Here is a 15128-nt window from a genome sequence, read left to right on the forward strand (position 1 = left end):
CTTGAATCCAAGAATATAAGTGTGGCCTGACTGACACAACTGGAGTCTGAGCCTGTTCTGCTACTCAAACTTCCTTCCTTCAGTTGACTTCTCCAGTCTTAAATGACCAAGGACGAAGCCTTGCAAGATCATAGAGTCATAGAGAATCATAGAGTTGGAAGGGACCCTGAGGATCCTCTAGTCCGACCCCCTCCAGTGCAGGAATATGCAGCTATCCCTTACATGGATTGAACCTGCAACCTTGGCAGAGCATCCTTGGTGGCCAAAGCAGGGAGGGAGCCTCATGTTCCTTGCCATGAGGGCCGTGAAGAGTTTGGGCCTCTGTGGGCTTGGGTGACACTATTATGGAGGAGATGAGCTCTTTGAACTTGTGACCGTGGTGCTTGAAATGGGCTTGTGGGGACTTCCGGAGGCGGCGCGAAGCAAGCAATGGCGGTCCTCTTTGCGCTGCGAAGAGGGGCTCCGCAGAAAAGGGTCGTTCGCTGCGGCAAAGCGACGACCCACTAAGAAAAACCACGAGCAGAGTGAGCTCGTGGCCGTGGGATCCGGCGGGCACCTAGAGCGACCCCCAAAACGAAGAAGGGACCCCGTAAGGGGCTCCGGAAGCGCGGAGGGGAAGCGGTGCTGTGGATTCATCGCTCTTTCTGCGGGAGTGAAGCCGCGCGGCTGTTGCGGATGAGCGCCGACCTTTCTTCCTTTTACATTGGATTACAAACCAACTACTCGTGAGTAAGATTTACTCAAAATTGGATTACAAATTTATGAATTTGGCTGAAAGCGGGAGGCGAGAAAAAGGAAGTCCGTCTCCCGAGGATGCTAGTGATCAAAGCAAAGATTTGACAAGCTGGAAGCAGTGCGGAGAGATTTTAAAGTGAGACATCATACGTTCGGAAAAGTCGGAAACTGAAGCAGGCAAGTTACTTTTATTTCCTTGCTATTTTCTGTACCTTATTTGGGGACTTTCTCCTCTACTGGACTTTTCTAAATTCTAAAGACTTTAAAACCCCCAGTCCCGGACTTGCAGTGGGACAAAAGGCTACTTTGCGGATACACTTATAAATTTGAAATGGACACTTAGAGGCATTACTGTTGGATACAATTAAACAACTATACTTTGCACCTTTTAAGAAACTTATGGCAATATTGTGAGAGCTCTGCTAGAGGGAAAAGGTCTTTTCCAAGGATCATCGTTAATTTACTTAACTTAAGGAACTTTAATGGCGTCTGAAACTTTGTTTCTTCTTCCCTGAATTGCAACATTACTCCCTCTAGTGGAACTTGGGACTTACAATTTCCTGAGAACCAACTTTGCTTTGTCTTTCTGTGGTTAGATTGTTTACGCTTGTGCCTGCCTTTCTCATGAAACTTTTGACAGTCTGACCTTGAATCCAAAGACAGGTGTGGAATGAGCGACAGGGTAAAAACAAGAGCTGCGTCGAAGGCAGGGAAAGGCAAACTGACACAAACAACCTTGTTTTCTCAGGGACGTAGATCTTCAGTCCCTGCTGTTTTACAGACTGCACCCTCGCCAACAACACCAGCTGAAGAAGCTGAACAACCAATAGGTGAGGATATGGCATCTGGAGGATCTAACACTCTTTTAGAGGAAATGTTACAACAATTCGCAATTTTGAACAAAAAAGTGGATGATCAAACTGCAAAAATTGACTTAGCCACATCTTCAATTACCAAACTTTCGGAACAGGTGGCCAAGCATTCACAAGATATTGGAAACTTAAACGACGCAACATCTGAAAATCGAAAATTGGCGGAGGCTGCGATTGGAAAAGCAGAGGCTGCAGCTAAAGGAGTGGAGGAACTGAAAGGAGAGGTAAGACCGCTCCACAAACATATTACAGACCAGCAGGCCTACCTGTCTTTGGTGGAACTGCGAAACAGGGAAAATAACCTGAGATTACGCTCTATCCCAGAGATTGAGAAAGAGGATTTGACCGGCTTTTTAACGGCAGAATTTTCCAAATTCTGGGGTATAAACCAAGACACAGATTTCAAAATAACGACTGCATTTAGATTGGGAAGAGTCGTTGGGAAGGACAGGCCTAGAGACTGTTTGATTATTTTAAGGACTAAACAGGAGAGAGACAAGCTACTTGACCTACACTTCAATAAAGCACTTGTGATCCAGGATAGAAGAGCACAAATTTACAAAGATATCCCTAAACAATTACTGGATCTAAGAGCCAACTACACTGACCTAACTGGACTTTTGAGAGGTAACGGAATACCTTACAGGTGGGAGTTCCCACAAGGTGTCTCATTTAAATACAAAGGAAAGAAGATAAAAATCAAAACGAAAGAGGATTGCCAGAAGTTCCTACACGATCACGGAGAAGACCTACAGAAAGGAGCAGCTATTTGGCCACCACCAGAGTTAGGGAAAGAGTTACCACCTTCGGACTCGGACAAAAAAGAGGACACCCCACAAGAGTAACAACAGATTGATACAAGATGTCTCTGCAGCTGTATAGTTGGAACATTAATGGCGCGAATTCCCCAGAAAAACGCAAACGGATCTTCCATATCCTAAAGAAAGAGAATTTGGATATAATTTGCTTGCAAGAAACCCATGTGACAAGGGTACACAGGAAGGTGTTAACAAATAAAAGATTAGGCCAAGAATTCATCTCATCAGACAGAGTCAAGAAGAGAGGCGTGGTGATTTACGCCAAAGAGACTCTTTCACCGAAACTTTTGTTTAAAGATGAACAAGGAAGAATCCTGGCTATTGAGATTTCGACCCAAGGAGAGAAAATTTTGATATTAGGAATTTATGCACCAAACGAGGGGAAATCAGAATTTTATAAGAAGCTGCATGAGACATTATTGGACTATCTGGACTATTCTAACATCATTATGATGGGAGACATGAATGGGGTTGTCTCTACTCTTATGGATAAGTCACAGAACCAGAATTTGACTAAAGATGGAAGACTACCAAAAACTTTCTTTGAACTAACTGACAATATGGATTTAATTGACTCATGGAGGACGAGAAACCCCCTAGGTAAAGAAGGAACTTTCTTTTCGGAGGCCCACCTGTCATGGACAAGGATCGACCAAATTTGGACAACTAGAGGGCTGGCACCTAAGACCACAAAAATAGAAATCTGCCCAAAGACTTGCTCCGACCATAACGCCCTGAAAATGGAAATGAGATTTACTACTGCCGACTCCTTCAGATGGAAAATGAATGACAACCTGCTAAGAGATCAAGAGATTGTAAAGAAGGCCCAAAAAGCTTTAAAGGACTATTTTGAAATCAACTTGAACACCTCGGTGGAAAAAAGAACAATCTGGGACGCGAGCAAAGCTGTTATGAGAGGGTTTCTGATACAACAGAATACGATCAAGAAAAAACTCTGGAATGGTAAAAAAGACAAGATATTGGAGAAGATAAGAGACGGCGAGAAAAAATTAAGATTAAACCCAAAATCCAAAGAGACCTTAAGAGAAATTAAATTCCACCAGTCACAATATGCGCAACTGATTAACCAAGAAGTGGAATGGAGAATTAAACAAATGAAACAAAGATCATTTGAATCGGCGAATAAATGTGGGAAACTGCTAGCTTGGCAGTTGAAAAAGAGACAAAAATTAAACTATGTTACCAATCTAGAAGTTGAAGGAAAGAACATTCAGAAACCGGGAGAAATTAGAAAGTGTTTCCAGAAATACTTTAAAAAGCTGTACACACAAGGACCCGAGGATGTAACCGAGATAGAACAATTTTTGAAAGAAAATGGTCTTCCAGAAATATCTCAAGAGAAGAGATCAACCCTGAATTGTAAAATAACACAACAAGAAATCGAGGATGCCATTCAGAATATGCAGCTGGGCAAATCTCCAGGACCTGATGGACTTACCTCCAAGTATTATAGGACGTTAAAAGACTATTTGATACAACCACTAGAGGAGGTTTGTAACCAGATTATGGGGGGAGGGAAGGCACCAGATACGTGGAAAGAAGCATTCATCACATTGATACCTAAAGTGGAAACTGAAAAGACTCAACTCAAGAACTACCGTCCCATCTCACTCCTAAATGTGGATTATAAAATATTTGCGGATATTCTGGCCAACAGATTTAAAAAAGTATTAAATGAGATAATCCATAAAGACCAGGCCGGCTTTCTCCCAGGTAGACATTTGTTTGACAATACCAGGAACATTATTGATATCTTGGAACTTTTACAAACAAATATTAACACCAAAGCAGTATTGATCTTTATTGATGCGGAGAAGGCCTTTGATAATATTTCCTGGAAATTTATGAAGAAAAATTTGGAAGGGATGGGAGTGGGAAGGGGGTTTGAGAATGGAATAGAAGCAATCTATTCAGAACAAAAAGCTAAGTTGATAGTGAACAATGTGGTGACAGAAGAACTTCATATTGAAAAAGGAACACGACAGGGGTGCCCCCTATCCCCCTTATTGTTTATTTCAGTCCTGGAGGTTTTGCTGAACATGATAAGGGAGGATCGGCAGGTACAAGGAATACGGGTCGGAGCGAAACAATATAAACTGAAAGCATTTGCAGATGACCTGGTTTTAACACTACAGGAGCCAGAACCCAGTACAAAAAGAGTTTTAGAACTGATCCAGAAATTTGGTCGGGTGGCGGGTTTTAAGTTGAACAAGCAAAAAACTAAAGTTTTAGGGAAAAACTTGACGGCCATGGAAACAGAAGGGTTTCAGAAAGAGACAGAACTAAATATTGTTAAGAAAGTGAAATACCTGGGGGTCAATCTGTCTTCCAAGAATTTGAATCTATTTAAAGATAATTATGAGAAATGTTGGTTAGAAGTTAAAAAAGATTTAGAAATTTGGTCAAGACTGAAATTATCCTTGTTAGGCCGAATTGCAGCTATAAAGATGAACGTTTTGCCAAAGATGTTGTTTTTGTTTCAAGCCTTGCAGATTGTGGACAGAGTGGAATGCTTTGGAAAGTGGCAGAAGGACATTTCTAGGTTTGTCTGGCAGGGCAAAAAGCCCCGAATAAAGTTTAAGATATTAACTGATGCAAAAGAGAGAGGGGGGTTTGCCCTGCCGGACCTAAGGCTATACTATGAAGCGGCAGCCTTCTGCTGGATGAAAGATTGGATTCTATTAGAAAACACTGATGTCCTAGATCTGGAAGGCTTCAACAATTCGTTAGGTTGGCATGCGTATTTGTGGTATGACAAGGGTAAATCATATGGAATGTTTAAAAACCATATTGTCAGAAAAGCAATATATATGGTCTGGAAAAAATACAAAGACTTATTGGAAAGCAAAACTCCGAGGTGGATCTCACCAATAGAGGCCAAAGCTCGGAAAACAACCAATATGGAGGCTTATTGGCCGAAATATTGGGAAATAATAGAAAATATTGAAGGTAACTGGAGATTGCAGAGCTTTGAAAAACTAAAGGATAAGGTGCAAAATTGGCTGCATTATGCCCAAATTAATGAGGTTTTTAAGCTAGACAAAAAAACAGGTTTCCAGGTGGAAAAATCGAAATTTGAGACAGAGTTGCTTGAACCAAAGACCAAGTTATTATCGAGAATGTATAACTTGCTGCTTAAATGGAACACCCAAGATGAGACAGTTAAATCAGCAATGATAAAATGGGCTCAGGACATTGGTTATAATATTATGTCTGATGACTGGGAAAGGTTATGGACCACCGGTATGAAGTTTACTGCATGTAATGCTTTGAAAGAAAACATTATGAAAATGGTATACAGGTGGTACATGACCCCGGTTAAGTTAGCTAAGATTTACCATTTGTCCGATAACAAATGTTGGAAATGCAAGGAAGCTGAGGGAACATTCTTTCACCTCTGGTGGACCTGCCCAAGACTGAAGGCCTTCTGGGAAATGATCTATAATGAGTTAAAAAAGGTGTTTAAGTACACCTTTCCCAAGAAACCAGAGGCCTTCCTTCTGGGCATTGTCGGCCAGAAGGTGTCTAAAAAGGATAGAACTTTTTTTATGTACGCTACAACAGCAGCAAGAATTCTTATCGCTAAGCATTGGAAGACCCAAGATTTGCCCACACTGGAGGACTGGCACACGCAATTGATGAACTACATGGAATTAGCCGAGATGACTGCAAGGATTCGAGACTTGGGAGAAGAAGCAATGGAGGAGGACTGGAAAAAATTTAAAAACTATTTGCAAAAGTATTATAAGTTATATGAAACATAAGATGTCGTGTGATTGGGAATCTAGCCCCAGTAACAAAACTTAATTATTTATGAAATTTGACAAGATTTATGAAAGAATTAAGGTTTAAATGGGTAAAAATGATATTATGGTATATTGTTCAGAGTATATATTGATCAAGAGATTTAAATTTAAACTGTAATTGAAAATTGAAAGAAACATATGAAATAAGGATATAATTTGCTGATAAATTTATTGTTAAGAAATGCATTCTGCGAGGGATGGGGGAAGTCCAATGGAAATTTGAAATGAGTTATCGAAATGGTTGTGTTTTTCTTTTTCCTTTTTTTCTGGTCTTTTTTTTTTTTTTCTTCTTCTTACTTTTTGATCTCTTTGTTATTTCTGTAAAAAATGTAATAAAAATTATTATAAAAAAAAAATGAAATGGGCTTGTGGAACACGTGAGCATCTTTCTGGCCCTGTTGGAGCTGAGTGGTTTGAGAAAGAGCAACAGACTTCCACCAAAGAGGCAGGTAGGCAGCACAGCTGTGGCAGTGGCTTATGATGAACAGGTGTCTTCCTGTGGCTGCTTGTGGGCTGGATGGTGGTGAGCATCTATCACACACACCCCCGGCCCACATCTGACCCACTCTTTTAAAGAAACAGAGACGTGTGTGGCTGTGGCAGTGGAACTGGCCACTCGTGGGAGATGTGGTCCCTTCTGGCTAGGGGCACAGAGCCCTCTCCCTCCCAATGGCCACTGCACCTTCACAGTCTGTGATCCATGCATGCAAGAAGCGATTCCAGAGAGGCTGGATGGACAGTGTGTGTTTGGGCTGCAGGGTTGGGGAAGGGAACTCCAGCCCTATTGGCTGAGTTTGCTGAGGTCGGAGGCAAGCTGCCTGCATGTTTGGTTGCAAAGGCTGGCCAGCCAGCGCATTTCAGCGGTGGTGCGCAAAGGCTTTCTAGTAATTGAGTTACATTTGTTGAAAATTAATTAAAGGCAGGGAGGGAGACTGGGCCGGCCTCGGGAGCCTTGCGGAGGACTTGGCGTGCTTCGTTGCCAGAGGAAGAAAGGCACGTGCGCCCAGGAGGGGGAAGGGGAACAGCCTCCAGCTTTGTGCGCGGCTATCGTGCAAGTTGCCTTATGGGAACGCAGCGTGTTTATGCTAATTTTATGCTAGTTAACTTGCATGGCTCCTTGTCCCTGAAAGAATCCTGGGAACGGCAGAGTCTGATCCCCCCGCGCCCCCCCCCGCCCACATTTTCTCCAGGAGGGGGAATAGCTCTTAAGCGGCTTTGCTTCCTGGGTGTCATCACACACCCAGAGGGAGACTGCTCAGCTCTGAAGGAAACTCAGCCAGAAAGTGAATAGAGACAGTTGGAGTGTGTGTGTGGGGGTGCCCCATTCTGGTGAGAAAGTGACAGCGGGTGGATGAGGGGAGGCAAGGGGGTCATCTACATTTCCTGGTCACCAAAGTCTTCCTTTTCCAGAAGTGAGCTCAGCTCAGAAATGGCTGGCATGGGCTGCCGCCTCCTGGTCGCTCCTTCAGAGGATCAGACTCTGCCTTGTTTCTCTCTGTTGGTTTCTTCTTGTGGGTTTCTATCCTGACCTTCATTAAACCTTTCCGCATAAACACATGCAGAGTTATAATAAAACCCCAACCAATAAAACAGTATTAAAGTCCCTAGAATATCCCTTTGGCAGGAGACACCCCTGCCAAGCAGAGTCTTCCGCCACCAGCCTCCCAGAAGGGTGGTGCTGGGTCTGGTGGCTGCTATCTGCTTCCTTTCGTATTCAGGGCACGATTTCCCCCACCTGCAAACAGTCCACATATTGATCCTTCTGTGTGACGGCCTAAGCTCTCTTAGGCTTAGCTGGTGGATCCAATGGAAATCTGTTCCCAAGGACAGCCTCAGGAATGGGTAGCCCAGTCCTTGGGGTGCTTTAAGGCAGCAGCAGCTGCTGCCTGGATTGTGTAGAAAATAGATTTTCTGGGGAGTGGGAAGCTGTCTCTTAAAGTTTCTTTCTGTTTTCCAAGCTCCCAGTAGCAGGCAAGCTCCCCCCCCCCCCGCCTTGCACAATTGCCTTCCCCATGGCCAACATGCCAGCCTTTTGCCAGGGCGGAGGACAGAGCACACCCCTTCCTGGGTCTGTCCATGGAGCTGTCTTGTGGCTGCTTGAGAGGTGAGTTTGGTGCGAGAGTCTGTCATTAACTCCGAGCTGTTCCATACCTGCTGCGCTTGTATTCTATCATTGCTGATTTCTGGGCGTTGTGTGTGACAACCCCCACTTCTAAGTCAATTGACTGAAAAGCCTTGCCTCGCAATTCGCTTTGGGCTTGGAAGCTTTCTCTCTGTGTGGGGGAGTGTACGTGTGTCCATGTGCATCTAGCTAGGGAGAAGGGATAGTGCCCTGGAGTTGTAAGCTGGTCTGGGAGCATATTCCAAATTCCTGGCTCTGGCAGGAATCTCCAGTTCTGGCTGAGTTCAGCAGCTCTGCTGGCACCTGGGGAGAGAGGCTTAACTAAGAGCAGGTGGAAAAGCTGCCTTTCCAGGGCATTTCGTGGGGTCCTGATGCACCTTCCCTGCTCTCAGCTCGGCACTGTGTGTGCGCACACTTGTTTGTGCATACATGATATGTGTGTAGTACACACCCTGCATGCCAGTATGTAAACCGGCTTATCCCTCTTTGGCAAGGAATGAAAACAAGCTCACTAAGAATCTGGGCTTATTGAACCTAGAGGAAGAGGAGGAGATCTTTCATTTGGCATTCTCCATAGTGTGAGGTGCAGGGGGGACGGGCTCAGGCTCCTCATTTCCTGTGCTCTTGCAAATAATACCTTTCAAATATATTTGTCCCTTTTGGAGAAGCAAGCTTTTGGGGAGGGCGAGGAGTGTAGGAGAGGCCCTGCCTCGTTGCCTGCACTTGGGCGGACTGCCTCCCCCCCCCGCCCGTAATCCATCTTGGCTTAAATGATGCGAAATTGCATTTGGAGCAGGGGGCTGCGTGGGAGAGAAGAGGCGATGAGGGAAGAGCGAAAGCCAAGGGCAGCTGTGTGTGAGCAGCGAGGATAATGGAAAGCTCAGGGACAGGGAGGTCTGGTGCACATCCAATGGTGGAGACGGGAGGTCAAATCCTGCAAGGGGAAGCAGAAGGAAAGGCTTGTGCCCAGAGAGTCAGTTGGAGCTCCCCAGACAGGGCAAGCTTGCTGCTGATGGGCCAGGGAGCAGCTAACCCTTTGGCTCTGTGTGTGGCAGCTTATCAGCTGCTCAAGGAGGGGGAGTTGTGTCACAAGGGCATGGTGGGGGGGGGGCCTTGGGCTTTCTGCCAGCCAGCCGTGGCTGAGCTCCAGAACTGCTTTTCCCCATGCTGGGGCTCATCCAGCGAGGGAAGCCCAGCGAGCTGGCCTGGGCAGGTGTGAGGGTTCTGGTCTTCCTCCCTTGTGTGGGGGGGTTCTCATTTCTATAATTTCACACAAGCACACCCCACATGCTTGGGCTTCCTTTTGGATGGGAAAGCGCAGCATGGCCAGTAGCAACCTGCAGGACAATACAGTAATCACAAGAGGAGAAAAGGAGAGAGAGAGAGTGGGAAAGGGGCTTTGCTTTGCATTTGGTGCACAGGATTCCAAGAGGCCTCGAGGCATGTACAGAGCACCTTCCCACATTTGAACATGGCAGGGTAGATGTGGCGGCTTCCTAGCAGGAGGCATTGGGCACAAGCAGACCTGTCCTCACCCCTGCCACCCAACGCAACTCAAAACGCTCTTGGCTTGGATAGGAGACCAGGCCACCGATCCCAGCAACCAGCCACACACCTCCCCTGGCTGGGTCCAGCTTGTACAGTGGTACCTCGGGTTACAGACGCTTCAGGTTACAGACTCCGCTAACCCAGAAATATTACCTCTAGCTATGAACTTTGCTTCAGGATGAGAACAGAAATTGCGCAGCAGCAGCGGGAGGCCCTATTAGCTAAAGTGGTACCTCAGGTTAAGAATAGTTTCAGGTTCAGAACGAATTAAGTTCTTAACCCGAGGTACCACTGTATTTCTAGGGGCATGGACCTGCCTTTGCCCTTCCCGCAGGTGAGAAGAGAACTCCCCAGCAAATGCAGAGTGGCTTTTTCTGGATGGTGCGTTGGAGGGGGGAAGGTTGGTGGCAGCAGTAGCAGCCTCAGAGGAAAGGAGAACTTTGCTGCTGCCTCTGCCACAGCACAGAGTCCCATCTTGCTCCCTCTACACACACACACACACACACACACACACACACACCCCTGGCCGGAAGCTGCACAGCTGCCTCTGTTGCCCTCCCACCCGCTGTGCTGCCGGATGGAGGGATCCTCTTGGCAGTCTTCTGCTTCCTGCTCCGGCTTCCCAGCCAGTTTCTCTCCGCTGATGCTGGGGGAGGGGCAGCGCTGATTCTCCCCCTGCTTTGTTTTCTCTCTGATGAGTCTGTGTGACCCATTGGGCGGGAGCCCCTCTGCATCTGCTTCCCTGTGCCTCTTCCTTGGCTCTCCTTGGCTGTGGGAGGAACAGAATAATGACCCCGGGAGCTGTTTCTGCACAGAGAGGAGGAAGATTTCAGGGGGTGTGGTGTGAGAAATAAAAGGATCTCAATAATAAGAGCATTGAAAGCAGCGAACCTTGTCCTCCCTGCTCCTAAGAGAAAGAGTGAGACAGCTCTTCTCCCTCACCCTCCCTCACTGACTTCCACTTTCCATGTACAGTGGTACCTCAGGTTACAGACGCTTCAGGTTACAGACTCCGCTAACCCAGAAATAGTACCTCGGTTTAAGAACTTTGCTTCAGGATGAGAACAGAAATCGTGCGGTGGCAGCAGGAGGCCCCATTAGCTAAAGTGGTGTTTCGGGTTAAGAACAGTTTCAGGTTAAGAATGGACCTCCAGAATGAATTAAGTTCTTAACCCAAGGTACCACTGTAGATCTCTTTCTGACCTCCCCACCTGGACCCAGGAGGGGGCTGTACCATGTGCCGGTTGCGAGCAGTGGCGTAGCGTGGGTTCTCAGCACCCGGGGCAAGGCAAGTAATTTGCGCCCCCTAATCCAGGGCAAGGCAAGTAATTTGCGCCCCCTAACCCGTGGATTTTAGCACTCGAGTCTCTCTTCCGCCCCCCCCCCCGGTGTTGCGCCAGGTGCAGCAGGCCCCCCTGCACCCCCCCACGCTACGCCACTGCTTCCACCACAAGTCTTCAGGACAGCCATCCGAAGGCTGGCGCGGGGAGAAGGTCTCTCCGCCCCACCGCCAGGCTTCGGAGCAGCCTTCCGAAGGCTGGCGCGGGGAGGTCTCTCCGCCCCACCGCCAGGCTTCGGAGCAGCCTTCCGAAGGCTGGCGCGGGGAGAAGGTCTCTCCGCCCCACCGCCTGGCTTTGGAGCAGCCATCCGAAGGCTGGCACGGGGAGAAGGTCTCTCCGCCCCACCGCCAGGCTTCGGAGCAGCCTTCCGAAGGCTGGCGCGGGGAGAAGGTCTCTCCGCCCCACCGCCTGGCTTCGGAGGAGGTCCGAGGACAGTGGGGTTCCTGCTTCCTCGAGGAGGGCCGGCCAAACGCGCCCCCCCCCAAATGTTGCGCCTGGTGCGGCCGGCACCCCTGGCACCCCCCACGCTACGCCACTGGTTGCGAGTGTGCCTGTAGCTCACTCCCAAATCTGCTCTTGTGGCAGCTTTATTCTGCTTTAGCCTCCAGCTTCTCCCAAAGGGAGGGATTTCTAAACTGGGAGTGAGTGACTGCGATGTGTGGGTCATTTGGAGGCTGAATTGGGGGGGGGGAGAGACGGGCCCACCTACCGCACCCTGTGATCCAGCAGTCCCAGTTGGGTACAAGGAGCAGGCATGCAGCCCCTGGAGAGACCTCCTGTCGCAGCATTTAATAGAACTAGCTGCTGCTGCTGCTGCTGCTGCTGCTTTTGCTGGGGGCAATTTTCAGCATGGGGCAGGTGGGATTTGGGTGCCTTAAGCAAAAGAGGGGTCGGGCAGTGAGTGTTTCCAGCTGCCTCGGAGCCCTGGACTGGAAGGTTGCTGCTGCCTCACATAAGGAGCCCCAAAGGAGTTCGAGATTCTCTGGTTCATCGTCCAAGGAAAGGGCTGCCCTAGGAGCCAGAGGGCAAGGACCCAGGGCCTGGGAACCAGCAGGCAGCTACTAGCTCCCCCTTCCTGAGTCCTGAGTTGTGCTGGATGGGCCCAGAGAACAGCCGGGAGTTTGGAAAAGGGATATAGGAGTGAGGAGTCCGTTAAAGTGGGTAAATGTTGGGGAGGCAAGGGATTCACGGTGGGAGTAGGGCCCATCTAGTGGGAACAGCAGCTGCCCATTTGGAGAAAGAGACTGCTACACTATGAGGAAGAGGAAGTAAAGTAGTTAAAAGAGACAGTGGTGGCTGGAGTTGGGGAGACAGAAGGAAGTTTGATAGCTGTTCTATTTCATAGGGTTGCCACATAACTGAAGTTTTTGAGCTATTTTTAAGGAAATCCGCCAAAAAACCAACACTTCTGACATGGGTTGCTATATGTCCAGGTTTTCCTGGACATTTTCTACCAATTTTCAGAAATTCCGCCCGGATGCTATTTTCAGTGGACGAATCCCATATACAGTTGGGAAATCCCAGTTGTATGGCAGCCCTATATTTGCATGCTGAGTGTGTTAATGGGAAAAAGTGGGAGGCCAATTGTAAAAGCTCATGGGGATGATATGGAGTGAAATAACAGCCTTCCTGTAATCAGGTTGTGGTAGCCCCACGAGTGGTCATTTGGGTGTGGGGAAAGGTGGAAGAAGTGGAGAACTGGGAGGGCTGGGCTGTTAAAAGGATGTGGGAGTGTAAATTCCTCATCTCTAGCTCCCCAAAATAGTGGGTGCTGCTCCCAGGATGTCTTCACAAGCTAAAGAGTCTCTAGAACAGGAATCCTTAAAATCCTGCCCGTCATCAGTCAAGGTCATCTGACCCCACGACTGCCACCAACTTTAATCATGGTTCCACCATGATCGCCTCCCTTCGAGGTCAGGTGCTCAGACCCTTAAAATGTGAATCCCTTGAGAGGCAGGCAAGGGTTATTTTAATGTCTGAGATAATGGGGAAAGTGTCCAGGTCAGTTTCTTAGTGAGCCCAATGTTTCTTAAGGTAGGACTTCCTTGTCCTATGGGACTTCTGAGCAGGAGAGCTCCTAGGATCCATATCTTTGAGTCCTGCTGCTCTTGCTCCCTCTCTGTTCAGGCTTAGAGGCACCAAGGACTCATGGCCACTTGAATCACATGCCCAGACAGTCGGCATTCATCTCTGGGGTGTGTGGGGACCCTTGATGTGACATCTCAGAAGAAGCTGACACTATTTTGGAAAGGCTTGCAGTTTGACCTCGAGAGAATTACCTGCAGCTCTGTTTTCACTGGGGTAAAATGCTGCTCTCCCAAATTCTGCCCAGACTGGCATCAGTCATCAGTGCTGTCTTCTGGGTGATGGCTTCGGTAAGGGTTGACGCTCACCTGGTGTCATCTATCCTTCTTGATGGGCATTTTTATTTTGGATGGGGATGGGGAAGGCCTTGCACTCTGTCCCCATCCCCCCGAGGTCCATTGACTTGTAGAGAAACCCAGATTTCTGGAGCCCTTATCCAAGTTGTCAGGTCACTTAAAGATTTGCTTCCTGTTCGTGGAAGAAAGGCAGTGTGTCAGCTCTGTTACTACATTATTTGCTGTTGCCAAATTTGACAGAAACGGTCAGTTGCCATTGCTCAACTGATGTCTGGCAGTTCCTTCTCTTTCTTTGCATATTCTGCCCCAAAGATGCTCTGTGTGTTGCACATTTCATCTCTGCTTTGGAACAAGAGTGTCCTCGTTTCTCTCTCTTCTTGTTGTGACTTTCTGCTGTGGTTGCAAATGACTTGCTTGAAGCTGCCCCTGTGGCCTTGGTCCCTCGTGCAGCTGAAGGTGGTTCAGGTGAAGTGGTCCCAGCTTCCCAGCCACTGAAGCCCATTACTTCATGCGCAGAGAAGCTGTGCAGGTGCATGGTGCTCTTGCCATGGGGGTATTTGCACAAAATTCCTTGCAGGAAATGCAATAAAAGGGGGCTGCTGAGAGTCCTTGCACAGAAGGGGGTTTCACTCCTCAGTGTACAGAACAGATATAGGAGCCCATTGGCACAGGCCCTAAACCACCTTCCTTCCTCCCCTACTTCCCCCTGTTTACTGGGGAGGTTTGTTAACAGCCGTCTTGGTTGATAGATAGCCCAGTGTGCTCAGCTGGGAGGCAATTTGCCCAGTCAAGTCAGACTCTTAGTGACAGACTGTGCCAGGGATGAGCTCATCTGGCTTGGATGCTGCTCTCACTTGGGGAGGTTTCAACTATAGGGTGGGGAGGGGAAGCATCACTGTGCTGCAGCAATTTGGGGCTTGTGCGTGTGCGCGCTGAATGCTCATTTCAAGATGGGAGAGGGGCAGAATTTTATGGGCTCTGTGTTTCAGAATATCCCCTACAGGATCCAGAAGTGCTTGCAGAGACGTGATGCAATTGCTCCCCCAGCAACCTCCACTTGACCCTGGCTGGTTTTCAAGTGTCAATGGGTGGCTCTGCCAGACTTGATGGCTCACCTTCCTTCTCCAGCTGACAGGGCTGGCAGGAGTTCAGATTCTGTCACCCTGTTCCATCCAACCACTGCTCAGGTCACACTTTGGAATGAATGGAAATTGGGGAAGCAGCAGGATCCCCAGAGCAGCATAAGGGATCCCAGGCAGAAATAAACCTTTTTGATTGCGCTGACGAGGTTTCATATTGCTGTCTCCCACCCACCTACCCACCAAGACCCCTTCTGTGGGAAGGAACACCCGCCCCCTTCCTCCCCCTGTTTTCAAAAGTTAGAGTGGAGATCCAGTTGAGCAATTGGCCTGAATCTGTGTGGGGCTGCTCCCCATTGCTGCCTGTGCCTGGGGTTCCCTTTCAGAGGGGCCTGTTCAAATCTCC

General features: G+C 48.1%; 1 protein-coding gene across 1 annotated transcript in view; it reads left to right on the forward strand.

The window, feature by feature from the left end:
* LRRC75A (leucine rich repeat containing 75A) overlaps positions 1 to 15128 on the forward strand; it is a 36255-nt gene that overhangs the window by 2781 nt on the left and 18346 nt on the right. The window lies entirely within an intron of this gene.

The sequence above is a fragment of the Podarcis vaucheri genome (assembly GCF_965113315.1).
Source record: "Podarcis vaucheri genome assembly, chromosome: 15".
NCBI lineage: Eukaryota > Metazoa > Chordata > Lepidosauria > Squamata > Lacertidae > Podarcis > Podarcis vaucheri.